At 43.7% G+C, this 22,605-nt stretch overlaps 1 long non-coding RNA gene across 1 annotated transcript in view; it reads right to left on the bottom strand.

Annotated features, from left to right (window-relative positions):
• Nucleotides 1–14,418: 14,418 nt before the first annotated feature.
• The window catches only part of LOC134160342 (uncharacterized), a 57,677-nt gene continuing 49,490 nt past the window's right edge, over nt 14,419–22,605 (bottom strand). The window contains exons 2-3 of the long non-coding RNA XR_009963516.1: nt 21,750–21,921; nt 14,419–14,542 (exon numbers count right to left, since the gene is read on the bottom strand). This is a non-coding gene — a long non-coding RNA (uncharacterized LOC134160342). The remainder of the gene's footprint in view (nt 14,543–21,749; nt 21,922–22,605) is intronic.

Raw genomic sequence — 22,605 nt, 5'->3', positions numbered from 1 at the left:
ATTGTCTCATAAGGGTAAGCATCTGCTTGTGAGTAATGCCTTTTACCCTGCTCTCCTGCTCTTCAGCTTCTTTGCTGGTTCTGTTTGTGCAGATTTGTCCCCCCTTCCCAGCTGAGCCATTCCTCACTGTTTGCTCTTCCTCCCTATTAAATTAACCAACTGAACAAATCTGCTGCTTTTCCAAATAGAGGGGAGCCCTCTCCCTCACTATTCTGCAGTCACCTAGAGCAGCCCATGGCTAAGGGGGTCTCCCTGGACTAGGTGTGGGTGGCTGGTTGCACATAGCCACTGGCCAGGAGGGATACACTGGCCTTTACCTCTCTGTTTTGAGCCAGCTGGGGTAGGAAAATGCTTTTTGACAGATCCATTGACATGCTGCTCCACTGCTGGCTCCCAGATGTAGATTCAGACACCTGCTTTACTTCTCATCCCCTGCTCAAACAGCCAGTCCTTTGGAAATGTAGGACTCTTCTCTGTCAGCGCTGAGCAAGCTCTTTTGTCTTTCTGCACAACTGCACAGGATCAAACCAGAAAGGATAGAGTTTTCCATTTTCCCCAAAGCACTTGGAAGCCCTTTCCAGCTTTCACTGTACTTGGTTGCTGCCAGCCCCTGCAGGAGCTCTGTTTGCTCTTCCTGCGACTGCAATTACCAGCTCTTCCCTTGGCAGGTCTCCCACCCTGGTACATTCCTTTTTGTTATGCTGATAGACTTATAACCAGCTCCAGCTTCTGAGACTGTAATACACCCCTTTTGATTCTCTAATCCCCTTCCCTCTGTGCATTAGGACAGAGAGTGGTTTGCCAAAGGCCCAGCAGAACGTGTTTAGCTGACTGATTCTAGTTGTTCCTATTTGATCCTGGCATGCTTCTAAGATTTGTCACTTCCATGCAAATCACGCTTCTAATCCTGGGGTTTAGCAAAGTTTGGATGGATTTGGATTCTACTACATCTTTGTTAGGGGAGATGATAATGCTCTGTGATGAAAGATCTCTGGATGAAAAGCCTCTGTGCTAAGTACAAGCATGAGAACATCCTTTTGGTCCAACATTCTCTCTTTTTTTAGTGTAAGGATGAGTGCCCATGTCAAGAAGGCAGTGTGAGTGCACTGAGGTTCTGAACTTGTACTTGATACCTTGGGGATGAAGATGTGATGTATGGTTGCCATAGAAGCATGTACAAACATGGACTTCACTTCAATCCTGCATTCCACAATGTGGCCCTCACAGAACTGATCACTCAAATTACATTCCCAGAGTGCTGTGCTTCCCGATAGGAACCCTTTGAAGTGTTCATGCCTCATGGGACTGTCTTTCCTCAGAATAAAACATAAGTGTTTTCATAAGTCTTAAACAAGACTGTATGATCAAAAATGTTTCAACCTGATTTTATGGCCCTGTTCCTCCTCCATTGCAGAGATGGCTGGCTTCTGGAGTGGTGGCTTTTAGCATCTGTATCATTACACAATTTCACCACTGCCTTTTTTTTCTCTCCATAAATGCAGGAGCAGCACTTGGATTTATGGCATTATGTCTAAAGGTCACATAGCAGCCCCTTCACTGTATGAAGTTTGGACTGCAATATCACTTGAGGGATGTTATGCCATTCCACATCTGAGCAAAGCACATATCCTACCATAAACACCATAAATGGGAGGAGGAATTGTGGCCCAGCATTCAAGACAGGGAATTGTGATGTGAAACACAACAAAGGTGGTTACAATGACAAACACAGAGGGGTTGGGCAGGTGTTCAGGTACAAGTGGTTTTGAATTCTTCTTCTAAAGTAAAGCCCTCACTCTTCCTTACAAACTTCACCTTCCATGACAATTGCTAATGGGGCTGCAGCCTAAACCTCAATGAGAAATCATTTGTGGATTGAGAAGTTGGAAGGGAAAGATTCCCATGGGGTTTCTGATGGCATGGACATCAACTAAATTCATATGTAATTAGTTTTTGCGTGTCAGAAGGTGAGGGTCAGGTCTGTGGTGGCTGGCATAAAGAGCTGCATGCCAGGGCACCACATATGAACACATGGGAGGGACGTGTGATGCTTCTCAGTGGCGTGAGCAGGGATGAAATGGCATGGCTGGCATGTGATTTCTTCTGGAAGACAGAATGCTGCTGCTTCTGACCAGATTGCCAGGCTCCCCCTGGGGTTTAGTTTGTTTGTTTAACCTCTCTCTGATAGTAAGTGAGATTTGGAAGAGCGTCCAGTTCTGGGATAACACAGGCTTTGCCTTGGTACAAAATGGGACCTGTTTCAATGCAATAAGTTGGAACAGATAACCGGCCAAAGGTGGAGAGCCCTTCCACAAAGCGGGACTTTTCAGCCACCTCCAGCCAGCTCTAGGGTCTGAGCACCGATGTTAAGCTAATCCATTTCTCAGGCAGACATGATATTTTTGTACGTAGGAATCTTTGTCTAAAGGGAGAATGTGTGCAGTGCTGCCCTCTGAAATCTGTAGCAAGCAGATTTCTTTTCACTGCCTTCACCACTTCTGGGTAGCTCCCCAGTAAAAAATCATGTGGATTACCTTTCATGTGCTTGATGGCTGAACAAGAAATTATTATTGCAAAGGAATTAGATGTGTTTCGTGTTTGGAAATTTGCACTGTTGTTGTTATGTTGGTCCTAACTTTCCTCTGAGGAAGCAACTGCTTCTTGCTCCTGCCCTTACCATTGCAGAGGCCTGCTCACTCCCACCTGCTGCAGCCAGGAAAGCAAAACATCTGCCTGCGGGACTATCAGCAGGACAAGTCTTTCTCACTGGGCATCCTGCCCCGATTATTTTTACTTTTAACAGCACAGCAATTTTGTTTTTTAAAAAAAGAAAATCTGCACAAAAAGGGGCCAGAAAAAAATGGCCACGAAGTAGTCCTCATATGTGATCAGAAATCAGGGACGGTTTGTGCCTTGGGCCCCAGTAATCCACTAATACAAATTAATGTAGCAAAGCAGGGAGTAAGTTAGGTATTGAGAGAGACTCTTTTGTGCAGTGGGGAACCTTTTGTGAGAGTAGTTCTACTACACCATGCACATCAGATTTCCAAACCTGCTGTGCCCTGGCAGATACTACCAGCTGCTCGGTTTTCCAGCAATGCTTCCCACCCTCGCAGAGATGGATCTGGGGCAGTGCACAAGGCGCTGAGCCCCTGCATCTCCCTACCCTGCCCCTCTGCACCCCTGCGGCCCTCTACAGCCTTGTTGTGCTCTGGTGAGGATGAAAATCTCTGTGGTAAACGTTCACCCGATTTGTGCATGTAACCAATCCTTTCCCTTGGAATTAGGTGCCTGAGTGCATGTGGTAGGTACAATCACCTTGCTAACTGGCACACTGAGTGCAGTTGTTTTTCAATTGTTGGTTACAATTGTGGGTTTTTTAGACAATGCAAAGTCAGGCTATGCTGCAGTTGGGATTTAGGTTTGTAGCAGTCCTCTCCTTTAAAAAAATGAAAGCATTAGCAATCCCCAACTTTTAAAAGGTGATAATTCCAGTGTGGAGGGGAATCCAAGCTGGAATATTCAGAAAACTAACAGCAGCAAGGAAACACAGACCATGCTTTTATCTGGTCTTCTGAGGAGCCTGACCTCCACTTGGCCTGATGTAAAGCAGCCCTGATAGATGGACACTGCCTGGGAAGTCCCAGCTGAGCTATTTCCAGCACAAGTGAGAGGTGATTAAAGCAGTAAAAAGCCCCCTCCATAATATTTTTTTAAGTAACACTCTGTGTGTGTATGTCACCAGCCACCCTATCCTGCAAGGTGTATAGTGGGAATAGACAGAATAGTGGTTCATTATTTCCTCTATCTCAAAAAACACACAATCATAATCACATACAATTCTGCACATTAGCTACTTTTCTTTTACAATAAAGCATCTTTTCAAGAAAGACGAAAATGGAGAATGTAGTACAAGTTATGATGACCTCATAAGCCATTATAGCTAAGGAATACGCTTAATTCCCTTCTGTGATGAACCTGGAATTGATCTTCCATTTATGTCTTCTTTTTAAGCATGGTTACAGCTTCAGGACCATGAAATGATTGCCATATAGATGGCATTCTTATTGTTGTTATTGCATTTAATTTGGTGAGTAGCTAAACTTCACTTTCTATTTCTCCCTTGCTAGCACCCTGCCCTGCACCTTGGTTACTGATACAGGGCAGGTAACCACTACATCTTGCCTGGTGGCAGCTGGCATGTGCATTTCATACCAGCCACAAACTACATGTCTCCCTGTTCTGGGGAGAAGCATTTCATGGGAAAGAAGGAGGTTTAGGATGTGGCCACTTTCCATGCTTGAAAGTGACTGTATGCTGCCAGGGCGAGAAACAGCTCTGCTTCCCCAGTGCAGGAGGAAACCCTTCCTATGCTTCTCCAGGGTCCAGCTGCAATGAAAAGGCAAAGGGATGCTGTGACTGAATAGCAGTGAACCCACTGAGAGTGCAGGTGCATCGACTTGCCCGGCGTTCCTCCCTGCCACTGCACTCGCACGGGGTGTCTGGAAACCACCCAAGCATCTTGTGTTCATGCAACCAGCCAGGCTAGGCTTAGTGATGCTGTGTCCATAAACCAAGGTGACACAGTACCAGGAAGACAGGTGTGAGAGCTTCATGCCCTTCCTCCTGAGACTTCTTGCAGCAGCTATGCTGAGGAAATGCACCCTCCCAAGGCATGGGGGCTGGTCAGCTCAGTGCAAGGATAGCCCCACATTTCCCCTCTGGTGGAGGGCATTACAGGCAAAGGTACTATGTGAACACACAAACACAGTCACTGAACACGGTTGTACTGCCCCACATACCATCCAGGTGCAGATGAAGCCCCGGCTAGACCATACGCAGAGTGGGGACCTACAAAGGAGTAAAGCTAGGGACACTGTCAGGGACTGGAGGGAGTAATGAAATGGCACAGCCAGCCTGTGCAGCTGTGGCAGCTGCAGATTGGGGCTGAAGAGCTCAGTTTTCTTTTTAGCATCACAAAGGAAAACTTCAATGAAGGTTTAAAGGATAATAAGTGATATTTGGGTATATTTATGGAGTGTTCCTTCCAAGATTAAGTGCAGCAGGAGAGCATGGGAAGGTGTGTTTGAACCCTTGCAAGGCAGATGATTAAGGCAAGCACCACGGACACCAGAGAGGTCAGTGCACCTGTATGGAATAGGTAGTGATGAGTGATGATGAAGGATAAAAAAACCTGCGTCCTCCTAAACCACTCTCCCAGGCTGATGCAATGGAAGCTATTTTAACTCTTACAGTTGGTACAAACTTCCTGTTGCCAGTGCCAGATCTTGTGAACTATCACAGGGTTCCTTATTACCTTTCAAAGTGACGTAAAGACAGCCTGAGATAATGTCACAGATCAAAAAAGACAGGTTTGTTTAAACAGTATTTTCACATGCAATATACTGTTTCAATGGGGAACAACATCTAACAAACAGGAACCTGCATGAAGGTGCCCGACAAAGCCTGGCTTCCATCCTCTGCATTTGAAATAAATGATTACATGGGCAACATTATAAATCAAAAGGGAACACCCAGGAACACTGGAACTTTTGCTGGAGCAAAATTTTGACATTTCTACAGTCAAATCATTCACTGACAGTGCTGAGGCTGGGATTTTTTGCAAGTCTCTAATGAATAAACAGAACAAATGCAGTTTTCAGTCTTCGCTCAGACTGACATGAGTCATTTAAAGATTCCGGTGGCTCCTCTGTAACACACTTAGTTGGAGCTCAGACAAATAAAGTGCTGATGTAACCAATTAATGAAATACAGTCTTAATTTTACTTGTGGGTTGAAATCAGTGCAATCATTAACCTGTTTGAAGTGCTTTGCTGAGTTAGGAGCTAAGACTTTGTAAGAAGATGAATGCAGATTGAATTCCAATGACATTTTACATAAACTTGATAAAGCTTGGAAAAGTAACTTTTCTAGTCAACATAAATGTCCTCAGTCTTGTGGAATTAAAGTAACCCTTTGGAGTAAGTCACTCCGAAGTATTGGGAAGGCCTGCTTTAATGTGCTTTCTTTCATTAATGAACACAGCCACTTATGGGGTGAAAACTAGGAAAGCACTGAACAAAGCACAGCAAAAGCACCCACTTATTCAGGGAAGAAAATAAAGATGACGAACTGCAGGGAACTCTTAAGCATCCTCTGAATATAATAGCCAAGGTACGGATTTTGTTCTGGACACCTTGATTAATACCTCCCACTCTTGCATAGTGCCATGGGACCTTTTAAAGACCACTTGCTTTTACAGAGCCTCTAACAGCCTCTAACCATCTGCTGGAGCTGGATTTCAGCACTGACTTAGAAGAATACTATACAGTAAATCACCAAAACTATTTTCTGGAACAACTGATTTTTATTTTGGTGATCTTCTATCTAAGTAATAGCACAGGCCAACATTTTATGACAATGGCCTGATTTTTTTCTCTATTCAGTTTTGTTCTTAATATGCTCGTAGTTTCGCCATCAAAGCAGATTAATTTTCACTCTCAATTCACTGGCAGAGACACCCCATTACACCACTCATAAACCTCTGTTTGTGCATGTCTGTGGGAGAGCACACGTGAGGTTGTGCACAGCCTAGCTATTCAGATACTGGCCCACTTGCCTGCTTTTTGACTTTAAAGAAAAATAAGCTATCGTTTATTTACTCTTGATTTTTTCCTCAAGCTGTTGTGCAAGCCAAGATAAGAGCTGACCTTGGTCTAAAACCCCCTGTGCTCATTTTCAACCACCTTCTGTGCACACCAACCTGGTTTTTGTGCTGCTAATGCACTGACTCACATTACAACCTGTGTGCAGTCAAGGAGACCACAGAAAGAGAAGGCAGAAGCACGGAGGGGCTGCCAGAAACAGAAATCTCCAGCAGAATACTCAGCACCAGTGGACAGAATTGTAGCAGTTAGTGATGTAGCTGCCACTTTCTAACAAGGTATTCTATTATATGACATAAGGCAGCTACAGAGCTACAGTTCCTCTGCTACAACTCTCCATTTCACCAAATAATTAGAATATTAAAGTCAGTAGAAGCCAGCAAAAAAAAATTGCTTCATATGCAATGCATCTGAAACAGGCCTTATGAGGCTTCAGATTTTAATTCCGTATCATTTATTCTCTATTCTGATTGGGTGGCAGAAATCTGATTTCTCCTTTTCCTGATTTTGGATACTTATGTACATTTTTTCTAGTGGATTAACCCCATTCTCCATCTGGAGGCCAGAGATTGTACCATATTTTCTTTGCTTTTACAGTCAGCTGGAAAATCTCCAGCTCTGAATGAGACTGTATGCCCTTGGCTTTGACATTTGGTTTCTAGTCTCCGCTAATAATCAGGATTAATTCCTTTGCTTGTCCTGATGATTTGTGGGCTTTGAATTGCCCTAATTTATACAATGCTTCTGTCTCTGCAGTGCCCCCCCCTGTCCTATGGCTGGCATTCCAGCAGCATCTCACTCTGTGTTGGGAATGTGAGAAGCACATCCTAAAATAGGTACCTCTCTGCTTTGCTTTTCTTTCCCATGGGGAGGATGAGAGCATGCAGTGTGTAGGCTCACTAGTTACCTGGTTTTATGTCTCCTCTTCCTCCAGAGCTCAGCCTTTTTCAACTTCCTCCTCAAACTGGGCAGTGACTTTTCTGGTGAAAAACAGAGATAAACTGGCACAATCTTTTACTGTGTATATGGCTTTCTTTTCATAGAATAATAGAATCACAAAATCCCAAAATAGTTTGGGTTGGGACCTTTAAAAATAATCTAGCCCAAAACCCCTGCAATTAGCAGGGACATTTTCATCTACTTTAGGATGTTCAGAGCCCCATCCAACTTGACCTTGACAGGGTCATCTACCACTTCCCAGGGCAACCAGTTCCAGTGCTTTACCACCCTCATTGTGAAAAATATCTTCCTTATATTTTGTCTAACTCTTCCCTCTTTTAGATCAAAGCCATTACCCCTTGTCCTATCGCAATAGGTCCTGCTAAAAGTTCTGTCCCCATATTTCTTGTAAGACCCCTGTAAGTACTGAAAGACTGCAATAGCGTCTCCCCAGATCCTTTTCTTCTCCAGACTGAACAACCCCAACTCATTCAGCCTGTCTTCGTAGGAGAGGTGTTCCATCCCTCTGATCTTTTTTGTGTCCCTCTGGACTTGCTCCAAGTCTGTGTCTTTCCTATGCTGAGGGCTCCAGAGCTTTCACAGTTGCCCTGCTCAATCTAGGCAGTGATAAAAAAAGCAAAATTTGCATGTTCAAGGAGCAACCCAAAGTTCATTTGAGCCCTGAACCTCCCTCTTCCCCACAGATCTCCTTGTAAAGAGAAACACTCATCCCAGCACAAGTACCTTGGAGAAGAGCAAACATTGCCACATTAAGCATAAAGATGAAATCAAAAGGTTAAACTGTATGAGTGTTAGAGAGCCAGAGACATTAGGGTAAATAATAGCTACAAATTACTTCAGTCTCTCAGGACCAAGAGGCAGTGTGTGTCACCCCTGCCAAGACGATTTAAGAAGCTTAGTAAATGGAGAAGAGAGCTGTATCATGATGATGAACTGAGGAAGACAATATGGAAAGTCATCTTTCAAGGCTCTTTTACAGGAGATCAGATGACTGATACCAGCTGATGTATCACTGAGCTACTTGAAAAATGCAGTGGGCGGTAGATCCTCCAGATCTCCTCTAGAGGCTTCCACGGGGACAAGGCGTTACTCATCCAGCAGCCCTAAAATAAGTGAAATAGATCATACGCTGAATGTAAGAAATATAAATTCTCATATTCACTGGTCCTGCTTTGTCTCTGTAACAGGACCCCAGGATGGTTGTACATTATTTTTAAATTCTTTTACTCTGACAGCATGCTGTCAGGCTACGTTCTTGTAGATGGGATCAGATGCATGGCTTGCCTCTGAGGGAGGGCAGTGTGGCATGCCTGCAGCACGATGGTAGGCAGTCCTGCATGCCAGCATAAATTATCTGTGGAGAAACTACCAAAATCTCACTTGCATTATGCTTTGTTAAGACAAATGCACGTTACCTGACCAACACATTCTACAAAGCAGAAAGCTGTTGGGGTTTGAAAAATATCATTGTTCTCACTAAGGTTTTGGTTAGATCCCCAACAAAGAATACTTGGAAGTCATGGGATAAAGGGTAAAGTCCTTTGGCAATCAACATCTGGGTAAGCAATGGGGAAAGAAAAGATCCCAGGGTTTGTGGTCAAATATTTCAGGTGTGGGACTATACAGGAAGGTATGGCTTTTTGGAGCTTACGAGATTTAATGTATTTATGCTGAAAAACAGGCAACTCTTTTAATATGTCTTATATCTGTGAGAAATCATATACTTCACTGAAGATGGCAGATCCTGTATCTAAGGATTAAATGAGAGAAGAGTTCAATTCCCCCCTCTCCCCCCAAGTTAAATGATAATAGATCTGATAGGTGCCACTCACAGAATAAAAAAGGGTGTCAGATGAAGGAAAAGGCCAAGGGGCAGTAAGATTTTTGAGCATTTTTGGCCAGCAAGAGGCTTAGACAGGTGAGCAGGGAGGTGCCTCATGGCAATGAGGGAAGCAGGACATTTGGCAGTGCCTTTCAGAAAAATCAGTGTTAGAGAAAGCCTTGACTAAAATATCAATTTCTCCTCCTCATAGAACCAATCTGCAGCACCTAGAATTGAGGTCAAGCATTTGGGATAATCATTTAGCTATACCCTACTGAGCTGGGAGAATTAGAAATGGTGACCTGGGAAAGCTGTCTGGGAACACTACACTGCTTTAAGCAGTAACATTGATATGCTATGATTTTATTTTTTTTTTCCGTCTCTTTTAGCCCCTTATTTCCAGCTCCCAGGTTGTGGTGGTCTGGAATAGCCTGTCAATAGGAATATAAAGAGAAAGTCCTGACTGCTTCTGGGTTTTATGAAAGACTGACATTGCCATACTGCCATTGCCTCTGGTGCAGGAGGACCATACTCTGCAGGACAGAAGGACTTTTCCAAGCCTTTGCTCCAACATAAAACTCCCTAGAAATATAGCATTTGGAAAACTGGGCAATGGCTAAAAATTTCTAGTTTAAATAGGAAACAGTATATCAGATTACTGCCCTGATGTCCACAGCCTAGGGCAGAGCAGTGGCTGAGGACTGAGCACACTTTACTTGGAGGAAGAGAACTGACCAAGCAAGGAATTATTAATATGTTTGAAATAAGTTTCCCATTTAATAGCATGTTTTACATGTGTTTTCTATGAACATTAACTGGGAGAAGGGACACATGAATGCCTTGATATAGATGAATTCAGGAAATCCCATCATGATTTAAATATGCAAGGATATTTTGGAAAACACACAGAAAAACACAACTGTCAAATGAGAGGTACATGTGGAAAGGCCCAAGGGCAAAAATCTCATTTTTTTCCCCTGACCATTCACAGTGGGTTTATGGGACTGTTTATTTAGCTATTAAATAAACAATGACACACCTCCCTCATGTAATGCACAGTACTTACGCAACTGCGTGGCAGCCAAAGATGCTTTCCCAAGAACAAGGGCTGTCAGGAGACCTGGAGCAGTTTTTAAAACGTTATATGTCCCCTTGGTCAAACACTCCTATCCTCAGCTATGCAAGCTGGAAAGAGCAGAATTTGTCCCCAGGGATCCAGTTTTCTCCTTTTCATCTCTAATGTGAATATTTTAATCCTATAATCAATAGATCAAAATGGAGTGGTCTCTGGGAAACTGTAGACAAATTATTGCCACTTAGCTGTTTAAAGTACAAGTTATCTGAAGTTTGGTTTCTAGTGATGGGAGAACTGGCTTTTCTAAAGCTGAAGAGAACTTTCGTCTGAAGTTCAGACTGTTTTTAAGTGGGACTGTGAAAAAGCTCTCTTAGTTTTCCTCTCCAATTTCTGGTTGGTGGTACCCCAAGCTTTCATACCGTTCTAGATACTGCACTATTTCTATCACTTAATGAATTAAACTCCCAAACTTCTCGAGAAAAGCTGCAGAACTGTTAGATTTACTGTTTTTCTTTGTCATCAGGTATTTGATATTTTCTGCCTAAGTTTTCAAGTTCCTGGCTTGTGTGAAGAAGAAAATGCAGCTAGAGCCAGAAAGCAGTAGCAATCCTGCCAAAGACCTTTTGTTCCTGAGATTCCCTCCTTATTTTCTGGTCCTTGGATACATGCTGAGGGTCTGAAGGCTGGTTTTCCTGACCATCGAAGGCCAGCTGATACAAGAATACTGCTTGAGCAGAGCTGTAATATTTACCCTTGTTCTGCACTAGTGCTTAGTACTGTAGATTATAAATAGCATCTTGTACTGTGATCATCAGCCTAACATACAGCTGGAAAGTCTCTGGGAGCTTATGGCTAAGATCTCTAAAAACCTCTCCTACAGAAAGCCAAAACTATAGACTGTGCATGGGTAGAGGAGCTCACCAAGCCTCTACAGCTCTTTTGGTATGGGTTCCTCCTGCCAAGGTTGGAGGATGGGCAGTCCAGAATGGGCAGCAGCCCCCCTCCTGGCAGGCAGTTGCCTCTGTCCTGCTGCACTCTCTCTGGAATGCTTGTAAATCAAACTACAGTGGTCTGTAGCTTGGGATGCAAATGTGGGACAGGGAGACCTAGTAAGATACTTATCTTGCTGGGATGGATGTGTGTGTGGCTTCAAACTTAGTCTTTGTTGAGTCCTTTTCCCTCCCTTGCTCACAGATGGCAGGAGACTCCCAGGCAGGGCAGGTGTCCTTCAGCTGGGGTAGTACTGTTCATTTCCCAGACCCATGTGGGAAGATGTGAAGAGAAAAGGACCCTTTTCTCAGGGTAAAGCATCAGTGCGGTCTGTATCCAAATAATTGCAAGCCCCTGTGCTATCCCCACCAGAAGATGTCTGCTCTGTTCCCAGGTGTTGTGGTCTCCCATTACCATTGCTTTCTACTTCTCTTGCCTGTGCTGTACAAATGTACAGAAAACTTCCCTCCGGGGAAGTCAGGAGGATATTGCTGCTCTAACCACTTGGCATTGCTATTCCCAGCACCTGGAGCCCCAGTCCCATCCTTGGCCCCCATGCAGTATATAAAAACGCGTTTTCCAGACGCATAGGTCACTATCTCATCACTCACTGACACTCCATCGAAAAGCTTTGGATAATTTAAATAAAGACATCTTTTATGAGAGTTATTCAGCAGAAAGCAAGCCATGTATGGAGATGCATTTTGGTCATGCTCTTCCACCTTGCTTCAGGCCAGGCTAACTTGCTGGCAGCATCTTCAGCCAGTCACCCTTCCTGCAGGCAGCAGGCCCTGCCAGGATGTGCATTGGCTACATCCTGTCAGACACTGCTCTGCCTGGAGTAGAAAACCCAAGAAGGCTCAGGCAGTGGCTCCCACCTGATTTGATACCCCTTAAATGACTGTGTGCCCATTCTCCAGCAAGCACAATCCTGGGGCTTGTCCCTAGGTGTAGCCTGAGCCAGGCTTGTTTTCAAAAGAGGGTTTGAGTTGGACCAGTCTGTTTTGCAGAGAAGGGTGTTTTTGGGCTGTTACATGAGGATGAGAGAACAACCTGTTTTATTTGTTAATTCTGTTTATGTATTTATTAATTATTAATTATTAATTCTATTTATTACTTAAGACATAACCATAGCTGCAGGGACTAGAAAAGCCCCATGAAGGCATTTCTAAGCAGGCTGCATGTGTCTGGGAAGGGGCAATTTGTGCAGGGAGGAAGGGAGCCTTTGAAAATTACAAATCTTGGGGATTTTACGTCGAAAGAGAAAGAGGTGGGCAGATCCCACTGCCGTTGCTGTGGGTGCAAGGCATGCGGCATGGCTGGATTGTCTGGAGGAGACCGTGTGGAATTTTCCTAAGATTTAGGCAGCATGACACGCTGGGACAGCAAATAACTGGAGGCAAATGATTCATTGTGCTAAGTACTGTAAAGCCAAGAAAACAGATGTCCTGGCTGGACTGAGGACAAAACAACACACTGTATTTAGTAGATTTATCAATAGAACAATTAATATTTTGTTCAGATTGTTGCAAGGTGAGGGTTGTTTTTTTTTTTTTTTTTGTCCTATTTCGTTATAACTAGATAAAGCATGAAACCCTCCTGTAATAGTTACCAAAGTCCTTTCCAGGCTGAAACTTTACCCACATGAAAAATAACACTTTAAATCTGAATATACTGCGATTATTACAGTACCATACGGCTGATTCTTACCTATACATTGCCACTGATATCAATGGGACTGAATGGGTAAGAGTAAATTGAATATATGGACCAATGATTTTGTATTGATGTAGAAAGCAAAACGCTAAATTTAAAGTTAATACTGGCTGGAACAAGAGCCTCTTTTCTGGTGTTATATGTATAAAAAATGACATAACCTTAGCACAAAAGTTTTGTTTCCAAAGCCTGATAGGGCTGCCTATACATGTGAATGCAGTCTGGTCCAGCAAGTTTACAGTGGTGACAAAGGTTCTGAGACGGCACCTGCCCTGCGCTAAACAGCACTTCATTGGCACAGAAGGATTTTATGGAGAGGTAGCTGAAGGTTTCCTCCAAGCTGCACAGAGCAAACAAAGCTGTGCGGACATGGTCTAGGTCTCCTGCAGGTGGCCAGTAAGGAGTCTGCTTGGCTCCCAACACAGGAAGGGTTGGCGAGACTCCTCATAGGGACATTCAGACCTGCTTTCATGTCTCCAGGATGGGCCACCAGAGCCTTTCTACAGCCCTTTGAGGCAACCAAGCACTCTCAGAGTGGTGGGAGACTAAAGGGTTTGGTCCTATATGTGAAGCTTTTGAGGAAGTTTCATAAACAAAAAGCCTAAAAGCCATTGTGAAATTGCCCATGGGCTCCATTTAGACTATGCCCATTGCTGGTGTGCTTAACCCTTACTGCTTGAAACAGAAAGGGTACTTTCCCTAAGGAAAGAAATGCCACCCCCTTCCCCCCTTATTTTTAAGTAACAAGCAGCCACAAAGCTCCCATATTGTGAGTATTATTGCTGCCGCGTGTTCTAATGAGAGTGCAAGAAGGAAATGTAAGCCTGTAAAGCTTGTTTTTTGTCTTGAGCAGATAGTTACCTTAATTGCACAGCATGTCCTGACTCCAGTCCTCTCTGCTTTGCTCATGCTGATCCATTACTGCATAACTGGCAGCTCTGCCTGAATGCAGGAATGATAGCTGTGCTCTCTCTCTGATCAGAAATTGGAGTCAAATCAGTGTGGCGATAGAAATCTTAAAATAATAAAAATAAAAGGAAGAAATGAAGATGATCAAGGTTTTGGGGGTGAGTGGGGGAGGTAATAATGGCTAAAGAAGACAGTGCATTAATCACTCTCCATAATACTCCTGAAAGTATATCTTACCAAGGCATTCATTTTAATCTTTAAAAGTAGAACAACTGCTGCAGGTTGCATTTAACTTTTCACCTCTGATGGAGCAGCCCATTCCTGGAGTTAAAGATCTTCCTGTTTATCCTTTCCATCGAACTTTGTTCCGTTTCATCCTTGCAGTGCACTGTGTGGTTAGATTTGCTGGAAAAAGAAAAGAAAAAGAAGAAAAAAAGAAGAGTGGAAAAAAAAAGTCACTGTTTGTATCATAAGTTGTTTGTTCCACTTGAAAGGGAATCTTTGCCCCTTTCATGACATGATGTGGTTTATGTACCTCACCCGCTCAACAGAACATTCAGGCTTCAACAAAGGAGCTGCAGCCCTATTTCATCCTCACCAATCAAGGACAACTTGTTTAAATGCCTTCCCCTATGCTGGGGAAGCTTGTTGCTTGTGACTGCCTAAAGACATGTCAAATTGGGTTAACTGCTGTCTTGTTATTATTGGCAATTGCACTGTCTGATAATCAGACTGGTGCAGATAAGCCAGTCTGCTGAAGAGGCAAAACACTGAGAAATCCCTCTTTGGGACAGATTATAGCAAAGCAGGGCATTGTTTCAAATTAAAGTCTCCAGATGGGATATTGGCAACTGTAGGGTTGCAATGACTAGCAATACCCAAGATGGTCTGACAATCAGCATCATACAACATTGTTTTCTGCCTGTCTCAAGGATTCCCAAATGTGACTGAGAATCTCCCTCCTTCAAGGTGAGTGGTTGCCACCAGTATTTGGAAGATTAAGATCTACCAATGGCAAGCCATTTTAATTCCCTTGCAGACAGATCAAAGCAGAGAGACTATGCAATTGCCCAAGTGCCAGTGGCCCAAAATAGCACACAGATTTTGGGTTAGGATTAACATCATTCAGGCTGCTTGTTACAGCTAATGCATCTGGGAAGATGATCCTTACTTCTCCTTTTTCCCATCATCCCTCACCCGGGGTTCAATACTCAGGAGTGCTTTGCTGCCATTTGAGGTACTCAGGTGAGGGACCAAGTTTCCAGAGCAGCTTATTCAGGGTTGTATAGGGCCTGCTACATGCCTCTGAAAATCCTTCTGGAAAATGTGTGGAGAGTGGTGACTTGAGGTGATTTGGAGTGAAGAATATGTGAGGACCTGGATCTACGTCTTCCAGTCGTGTTTAAAAAACCCGTATTCTGTCAATGGCAGATGTTGCTTTCAAAAACATAACACTTCAAAGACAGCAACTTAAAAGGCATTATGAGCCACAAACCATGTAGTTTCTCTGTGCTTAGGGGAAAACCCCTTTTCCCAGTAGGATCCACCACATTATTGCAGAGACTGTATCTGTTATTCAGAGTGGTTCTCCTTATGTCCTCTGCAGTGAGTAGGGAAAAGATGGAGAGCAGCAGCAGCCCCTTCTCATGGCCTTGCTTTTGCCCACAGATGCCTCCTCAGATGTTGTAGGATTAGGCAGGTGGAAGCAGTTCAGGGCCCTGTCCTGTTCAGTAGACCTCCCCCAAGCCGTCTTCTGTTGCCTTTGAGTCCTACCTGGGTACAGCCTGCCCACAGTCTTGAGAAAAAACAAACCCAAATACTTAGTAGTTTGACCACTGTGCACCATGATTTGGCTGCTTCTAAAGTAGAGGACAGGGTAGACGGACTGCAGTGGTACACCTAAACCCCACATATGCAGAGTTCTTATCTGACTTTCTGATGCCCTCCATTCTTTATGTGATGAAAATGAGATGCTTAGGTAAGCTGTGAAGGTGATGAAGAACTTCTCTGTGCCCTGGTCAACATGGCTTCTTGACCATCAGCCATACAAGGGGTCAACACAGCTGGCATACTTCTGCACTAGTTTCAGTCCTCACATGGCTCATGTCTGAGGCAGTGGCTCTTCCTGGTATCCAGAAAGCCCTGTCCACGTGGGCGTCCCTGCATCTGATTTCCTCTGTGTAATTACTCTGCTGCAGTTTGACCCCTGTGGTCACAACCTGCCTCCTCAGGGCACCAAATTTTGGTTGCTAACGTACCTCTGGGCCAGCTGCGAACAAGAAAACTAGTCAGTAGCCAAGGACTTCTTCCCGTGCAAGACATTAGTGTAAAAGATTAAACTCCCACCCGCTCTGTTAAAGCAGGAGGATCCCAGCCCTTTGCACTTCTTGCAGATCAAACCCAGTATGAACACAGAACATTTTGGCATATGAATCCATGTGACCAGGAATGTTCTTGCGGCTCCCAGGCACCAGTGCTTTGTCAGGGAATAAATTCAGATTGGTGCCCCCAGGGAACAGGGTGTTTTTTTTTCACTGTCTTTTTCTAGAATGAAGTACAGAAGAATTTTGAAGATGTATCTGGAGATAAACTGCAGAGTAAAGACCTAAGCTGGGTTGGTCAGGGTTTCTTCGTGTGTGTATGGTCATTATGGTGTGCCACAGTGCAATGAAGATCAGGGGGTGCCTGAAATAGGGGAAGAAAATTACTTTCACAGCTAGATAATATTAGCTTAATCCTAAGGCTGATGAGATGGTGTATTGGAGCTGTGTTCAGACTATGTGGTGTAACACGCAAACAACATAAACCTTGTGCACTCACCCGGGTCATTCTTTGATTGGGGCTGGACCCTTGGAGCACTCAGCAGCACCCCAGGAAGAAATGTCCCCAGGCAACATGCAAACAGCACCTTGCAAGCATGAAGAAGTGTTTTTCCCCATTAAATGGATGAACTTCAGTCTGCTTGATAGACCCTTTCTGATCTAGTCACTAGGGGGTATATTGTTTCCTTGTATGAACGCACTGCTCACATACTATTAACAGGAATTGCAAGTGTTTGCATCAAGAGGATCGTATACCTCTAAGGAAATTATAAATGGCCTTGAAGTCTTTCAATGCATCACCACTGTAACTTCCAGAAGGCCAATAGTCCCTCAAAGCCTGGCAAAAAATGTGCATGTGGGTACACTGTAAGTCCTAAGAACAGGACTGGGTAAGGGGCTCAGGAATGAGTTTGGTGCTCTTTTACTGTGTTGTGATGCCTGTGCCAGTTTTCCTCACTGCAATGGCTGAAGCTCAGCTCTTTGACAAGAGGTTTGAGATGGAATCCTTTCAATTTCACAGTCCATCTGGAAAAGCTCATTGGAACTTTGAAATATGGAAGCCTCAGCCCTTCAAAGGTGTGAAATCGATCAGTATTTGTCCAGAATTGTGAAAATGCCATGCCACTTATTTATAAAAATAGTAACATTTCTAGAATAAGGTCATCTAGAGGATCTTAAATCATTTTGCTTTTTCCTCTTTGGTCGATGTCCATCTCTCTGTTCAAGTCAGTACTTTACCTGTAAAAGTAGTAATTCTCTAGCTGGGAGACATAGTAATATTCTGAATTCCCTAACCAGGCTTAACTACAGCTAATACAAGAGACATTTTTCCTCTCCTTTCTTTTTCTGTGTTGTAGCAAGATTGGCAGCTCAGCCTCAGGACCTATAGCAAAAAAACACAGGAAACCTGATGGTTCTTTTCACTGGGCATGACACTAAAAAAGGCAATCCAAAGCCACAAACAAGACGCACAAGCAAGTGCACGGTTAGCTATTTCACTTCAAGATCTCTAGGCTGGTGTGCACCTACTTCCCCGATACCCACACACAGTGTAATGTCCTGCGAGCCGCACCAAGGTCTCAAACTCAGTACAGGGGTTTGGACAGATCATAGCCCTGTTAACTCTGGTGCAGCACCACATAGGCATATCTGTCCTACTGATCTTACCTAACTACATGCAGCCAGCTCAGTCATCTCTGCTTTCCTCCACCACAGCTCACAGCTCTGAGGTGAAAGCTAGCAGGCCATCACCCTGATGCTGGTTTTGTGCCATTACTCCATGTCAGTGGTGGAACCTCTCCTATTTTGATATGACACCCATTTTCCCTTTAGATGAGGACATGTTTTCAGCTTTTGGTGTTTATTTTTTTCCCCAAAGCCTCCTTGGATGTGCAATTAGTAAGCTGCCAAATTCGTTAAGAAAACATTTCTTTGTTAATCCTACTATGTATGAAAAAGGTACAAAACTAAAGGTTCAAAATCTGTAAGACAAAACATCGAATTTATGAGAATTTTCAAGTCAGCTTCATGATTCTGACTCACAAGGTCTAGATATCAGGGGCTGATGATGTATGCAAGCCTCTTTCTGTGCCCTCCACCTCTTGCCTTTCACTCCCTCTCCAGCCCCAGCTTAAGAGCTGACTCAGGAATCTAGCAGTTGGGCTCTCTTGTTACTGCAATCATAGCTAGCTGATTTTGGGGATGGGGATAGCTGCATAGTGGTCTGGGTACAAATTTCCATGGCTATTTTTAAGCTGCATGAATTACCAATAAACTAATAGCTGATGATTTCTGAGTAGCTGATTTGTCTTCATGTTCGTAAGTAGGAATGCAAACTGGCTCCATTTTTCCAATTTCATTTTGCCTGCTCTTATCCTCTGATGTGGACTAGGGGCCCTGCTATAACTCAATTTAATTTGAAACAGCCAGCCTATTAGGACTGGAAAGCTGACTACTGAGTCAATTATGTTCAGAACATTTTAAAATGCTACTCTGTCCTGGTACTAACCCTCATGATGGCTTCATGCCACTCACTGGCAAGACGCAGCAGGCAACGAGAGTAAATATAATGCATTTTTTTAACATGAGATGGGCTCCCTGGGGGTATTTAGTGCAGATTCTGACCTAAACAGAATCTCGTCTAACTCCATTGGTTTTCACGGCATCATTCTAAAATTATTTATCTTCAGTGGAATGAAAAATATTTTTTTTGAGGTGTACTTCAGGCCCTAGAAGTGACATTCTTGTTCACAAAGGTGCAACTTGCCCAGCACGGGAGGTCTGTGCAACTGCACTGGGCTATGAGGAATAGCTTGAGAGGCAGTAAGCCTGTAGTCTTTCTGTGCACAAGGCGAATTAAACAAAAGAAGAATTGTGGAAGTAATGAAGAAAATATTTTTTAAATTGGCAGAACCCCATCTTATGTGAACATTTTCTAATTTATCTCAATCAGGCCTTGATGTTGCTAAGAAGAATCTTTAGTACACATTTCTAGTTAAAATTTTTGCACCACTTGAAAAACAAGGTCAATGAAATCACTGTGAAAAAAAAACACAAAGAACAAAACCCCAAAACAAACTTATGAAATTGATGGCAAGGCAGTACTTTTTCATGCAGCACATGAGCAGAACTCATTGCCGCAGGATGTCTTATGGCCCAGGTGTATAAAAGGTAAAAAACCCAAAACACCTAATAAGGTGGAAGGTTCCATCAAGAGCTATTGAAGCTGATGGCCTTGGTGTGACATCTGGCTCAGGAAATCATCAAACCACTGATGGCTGGACTGAGGTAAAAAACTCAACAAGGATCATGTTTTCCATTAGCAGCTGCCAACAGTCACTGACAGAAAGGATACTGGGGAGGATGAAACTCTAATGTTGTAAGTGTGGGTGCTTTACATTCTCCTGAAAAAGAGATGGAGATTCAGATGGAAAGCTGGTCTTCCTTTATGCATTGTGGTACTCTTTGTCAGTATCAGAGCACCTAACTAATATCTTTACCTTATTACACCTGTTTTGAATATTTAGTTAATTTTGCGAACCAAACATCAGCGATTTTTACAGTCACACAAAAAATCAGTTAGCTGTCTAACTTCAAAATCCAGGAGGACATTCATGGTTATGTTTCTTACAGAGTTTGGAATACATTTTTCTTGCAAAAGAATATGTTTTAAATTATCTTTTTGTTTGTTTGGTTTTGGTTTGTTAAGAAAACAACTATTCTAACTTTGAAAACTTTCTGGCCAGAAAGCCACCTAATGCCCAAGTAGCCTTACTCCGTAAATATGCTGCATCATAACATCTTTGGAGAGAGCTCTTGCAGATCAGTGTGGATCTAAACGTTAGCCCAGAATCTGTGTAGCATAAAGATTAATATTTAACAGCAGGAAGAAGATTATTCCTTCTCTCTCCCTCTAGTGCCCTATCTAGGCAAATTTTCTGTGCACCCAAAATTGCATACTCCTACTTGGCTTCTATGGGAGTTAGAGCTCTGTAAAGACTTATGTTGTGAAGTCTTAGAATTAAATGGCCTGTTACTGGCAGAAGTAATTTTCCTAAGTGATTTTTAGTCTGATACAATTCCTTCCAAGGGATGGGAAGGATCTCTTTGGTTTAGGCACTGTTAAAATTCCCTTTATCATGAATCTATAGGAGAGATTTCCAAAGCTAAATGGTAAATTATACCATAGTCTCATTGGCAGATGAATAAAAGAGAGTTAGGTTGGCATCCTTTTCTGTTTTTCAATAACCTTTGCTGAACTTAATTACCTGTAAATTAGACAACCCCAGGGCAGGTTGGACAATAGAGAGGAAACCAAGTTAATATACATACACTTCTCTGTTAGCAATCACAACAGTGATCAAGCAGCCTGATTAATTTTGACTTGGCATCAGACAGCAGCTGGCATTTAAATTCTCCAGCTTGTTTTCATCACGTCTCTGTGACTCAGACCTACTGCATAGCTCTTCCATTCAGCCATTGACAATAAGAACTGAATAATCCTTCTTCAGAGGTCGGGAGGGCAAAGAATAGGCAATGCATGCTGTGTTCGGCACTGCATAGAGAGGATGGGGAAAGGCCCTCTTTTAAAGTTTCCGGGCAGTGGCACAGCTGTCATTGCATACAGGAGTGGGACACAGCATGGGACAGTGGCTGCTGATGCACTGACTCCTTGTTGCTGCCAAAGTACCAGCCAGGTCTTCCCACATGGGATCCCCCAAACTCTAAAGGGGCAATATGACCACCATCAACCCTATAACAAATTCCCTCCATTCTCCATTTATCCATTCCCTGCTGACTCAGAGCTGTGAAATTTGTCACAGTATTTTCTGCTTACCATAAAACATGAGAAAGTGCATTGATCTGATGTCTGTGTCTGGAATAATCAGTTCTAAACAGCAGAGCATTAAACATTTACAGACACCATGTGGACTGGAAACTCATGGCTTTTCTTGATGGAGAGCTGGAAGCCTCCCTGCCTTCTCTCTTGATTAATGTAAGGCTTTTATTTAAAGTTTTGCCTAGATTTTCACTACCTTACTTTATAGGAAGGCTGGTTTATATCACTTCTAGAGCTCCTACATTTTCCCAAATCTCTCCTCCTCCCTCATGCTTCTACTAAGAATCCGTTAGTGCTGAAACAGTTCAGCTTTGGGTGAATGCAAAGATATGGGGAGAATACTTATGCTGATATATAACTTTTCTGAAGGTGTGGTGCAAGCACAGTCCATGTCATTCCATGATAGTTTGACTGTAGTTCTGGCTGTCATTTGGCCAGAGCAGTGAATCACCTGGCCAGTGCATGCTGATGAGCAATGTGCACTGCAGTCCTTTGCTTTCCTCAGTGCAGTCTCTTCTGGTGTGGTCTGCCAGATGCAGTTCTGTGCTTCCTTAAAATGTACCTTTTTCTGGTCCTTTGGCCTTGCCTTGCGGCCAGGGAAAGGCACAGGACACACAAGGAATCTGGGGGAAAACCAAGAAAGTAAATCGTTGCATCAGAGCACGCAGTGACGAAGTGAGTGCTCTGCTCTTCCTGAGCAGACCATTACAGTGGTTTGCAGTTATAAAACAATCCCCTGCTTCCCCACTGCATGCAGTGCCCTTGGGGGTGGTTGGGTTGAAATTTTCAAGTGCTCATCTGTGATGCCTCCTGTGTGGGGTTCTGTGCTCAGGGTAGGGAGTGTGGGGTTTAACTCCACAACGCACCCAGGCCTTATATCATCAAGAGGAACAAAGACTTGCACTTCTTTCAGCGCCCCTCAAAATTATCAGTCCAGATGCAGAGCAAGGCTGCAGGACGAGGGAGCTGGTGTGGTAGCAAGTGCAGATGCTGCGGTAGCTGGGGTCAACTCCAGCGTGGTCAACCTGGTGCTGCCTCTCTCTGTGTTCTGCTTCAGCTATATACACCAGCAGCAATTTGGCACTGTCCCTGCTCTCAGTGGTAGCCAGGGGTTGAGTGTGGTCCCCTCGCACCTGGAGTGCCCCAGGCAGGTGGCTGCCTTGGCTGGCAGAAGTGGCATTCTGAAATATCTGGTTTCGTTACAGGGTGGTTCTTTTTCCATTGACGTGAGGGCACTGTGCCCTTGACGAACATCTATTTTATAATGTACTTAAACAAACCGGCCCTGCAAAGTTCACCATGGCTGG

The sequence above is a fragment of the Pezoporus occidentalis genome, unplaced genomic scaffold (assembly GCF_034315485.1).
Source record: "Pezoporus occidentalis ecotype Australia unplaced genomic scaffold, CSIRO_AGI_Poc_V1 ctg16, whole genome shotgun sequence".
Lineage (NCBI taxonomy): Eukaryota > Metazoa > Chordata > Aves > Psittaciformes > Psittacidae > Pezoporus > Pezoporus occidentalis.
Note: the sequence above shows the minus strand (reverse complement) of the source record. Positions and strands in the feature narration are given on the sequence as shown.